This window comes from Pleurodeles waltl, chromosome 4_2, assembly GCF_031143425.1.
Source record: "Pleurodeles waltl isolate 20211129_DDA chromosome 4_2, aPleWal1.hap1.20221129, whole genome shotgun sequence".
NCBI lineage: Eukaryota > Metazoa > Chordata > Amphibia > Caudata > Salamandridae > Pleurodeles > Pleurodeles waltl.
Window position 1 is genome coordinate 1017877581 of NC_090443.1, and position 2688 is coordinate 1017880268.

Here is a 2688-nt window from a genome sequence, read left to right on the forward strand (position 1 = left end):
CCCCCCCTAACAGCCCTTGGCAGCAGCCGGTTCATGTCCAAAGGGTCCTTTAAAATGACGGGCACCTTCGCAGGCCACGGATCTCATCTGCACCTCAGTTAAAGCAAAATATTATGGAATGCTTAAGTGATAGCCTCCGTTCTTTAATCTATGTCACAGAAATGTATGACAGCAATTGCATTAAAAAATAGGATTAATAGCCAAGTGTATAAAAAATGAACATTCCCATACTGGGAGTCAAACCCGGGCCACCTGGGTGAAAACCAGGAACCCTAACCGCTAGACCATATGGGAGCACATAGAAGCAAGTCTGGGCTCAGCGTCTCTGAGAAGTGTCCTCTGTGGTGACAACGGTGTCAGTCCTCATGTGTTGATGAAGTTTGTATATGTGAGTGAAACAATCACACACAACCGAGACAGAGACCTGACGCTGACGTGTAAAAAAAAACACACAAAAAAGAATGAACGTGACGCCGAATGAGGATTCCTGGGAGGGGGGGCTACCATTGCTGTACACACGGCCCCCCCATTACACAACTGTTCCAGATAATTTTACTAATGAGGAAGGAAACGAGGAGCAAAGAGACAATAAGGAAATAACTCCAAAGAGTGAGAAAAGCAGAGGGGGGTGGGGGGTGGTGGAGAGGGGTAAAGACAAGACTGCAACAAACTGCAGGTGAACAGGAACAGAGGGGGAACCAATAACAGAGCAAGCGCGGGGCGGGCGGGACAACGCCCCACTTCTGTCGAGTTCCCGTCACTTCCTCATCTAATGCTGTATTTGCTTCATGTCACAGCCTCCGAGTAGCAACACAAGTGGTGAAGGAAGGATGACGTTTTACTCACACAAATCATTCATGTTTAGAGCATTAACAGCGATAGAACGTGACAATGAGCAGGAGTAAGACGGGTGACAACTGAGGCGCAGATAAACAAATATTCACGCCCCCCCAGCTCCTCCCCCCTGCAGCCCACCTCCCTCACAGCCTGTGTGTGACAGGAGCAGTGCTGGCAGATTGTCAAAGCCTTCTGAAGCCCAAAGATGTTCAACTACCAGCCCAAAGCAAGCCCAGCATGAACCAGCCCTACCCCAAAACAAGTCCAAAGTTGTAACCCTCAAAACATGCAATCACAGGCTGAAAGAAACATTTTGAATCATAAATATAACATTTTAAAGCATAAGACTAATTTCTATTTTTAAAGAAATATGTAGAATTCAGTGTTTTTCCTTTTGCATTTTACACTAGTAGTCCTGTTTGTTGTGTTGGAGCGGAAATGCTCCATTCGAGAGGGATTTCTGCCTGGTCTGTGAAGGCAGACCCCCTCCATTTGGCCGTGACATGGTTCGCACTTAATGTAAGGCGCGCGCTAAATAAAGGGAGAGCCGCGAGGTTCACGGGGCAGTTTTTCAAAGCACACCAAAACACTGTGTCTCGTGTTTTCTTTTGCACTGCACACCCGGCACTCTAGTGCCCTGGGGCACACAACAACTTGGCGATGAGGACGGACCCCCTCGTGCAGTCGGGCGAACAACATACTGTGGCAGGAGCAGGAGGAGGTCTGCTGGGCGGACGCCCTTTGCACACGTGCACCGCGTTGTGGTGGTTGCTGAACCGGGCCGCAGCGGTGATCATCTGGCGGCCGTGAGGAGCAGTGGATCCATTCTGCTCCTCCACCAGAAGGTTCTTGCTACCCCTACCACGGGGCTACGCGCGCTCCATGGCTGCAGCCCATCGGGGATAATCCAGTTGCTGCTATCCCTGGCTATCCTGCGAGGGACACATCTCTTGTCAGGTACTGGCCAGCCTGAATGATCCTTCAGAGGGGGAACTCCACTCCCCAGAACCCATGACGCCTTAAACTAATAATAAGAAGAAAAAAAGAGAGACATAAACTGTGGAAAAGAGACAAATGAAGGGACCATAACACAAGCCACATCGCAAGGTGACAACAACGCCCAGTGAAGGTACATCAGTAGACGAATTCCAGGGTGAGGGCACCTATTGTGCTTACGCAGAGCAATGCCAGCGCCGGAACCCTTCTTAATTGACGGCTCTCCATTGGCCTAGGCGGCTAGGTGGAAGGAGTGGGTCGACAGATTGGAGACCTACTTTATGGCCATCGCGCTGGACAATGATCATCGCCGCCCCATGCTCCTACAACTGGGAGGGGCGGTCATCCAAAAAAATCAGCAAATCTGTCAATGAGGAAGGACCACCTTTCACGTACCAGTCTCTGAAGAAGACTCTCACTGCTCATTTTGAGCCAGTAGACAACCCGGACTACGAGAGATTCCTCCTGCGCCAGGCTCAACAACTCCCAGAGGAATCAGTGGGCGCCTTCTATGCGAGACTCCGGGATCTGGCGAGCACCTGCACCCTGCCAGATGTGGAGGACGAGCTTTGAGCACAATTCATCCAGGGGTGTTACTCTGTAAAACTGAGGGAAAACATTCTACAAGTGCCGGGCATGTCAATGGCGAACATGCTCACACTAGGGAGATCCAAGGAGCTGTCGAAGGTGCGTGCTGCTCATATGGAGGCGGCCCTGCAAAAAACGGTCAAGGGGGAACCAGTGAATGCAATTGCTACTGCACACGCGGAGAGACGCAGATCAAAACAGACGACGAATACACCGAACAGGAACTGCTACACGTGGAGGATCCTGTCCCCACCAAGGATAATATCC

General features: G+C 50.7%; 1 non-coding gene across 1 annotated transcript; it reads right to left on the reverse strand.

Moving 5' to 3' along the window:
- Positions 1 to 222: 222 nt before the first annotated feature.
- TRNAE-UUC (transfer RNA glutamic acid (anticodon UUC)) lies at positions 223 to 294 on the reverse strand. The gene has a single exon. It is a non-coding gene; the product is annotated as a tRNA-Glu (tRNA).
- Positions 295 to 2688: the final 2394 nt, after the last annotated feature.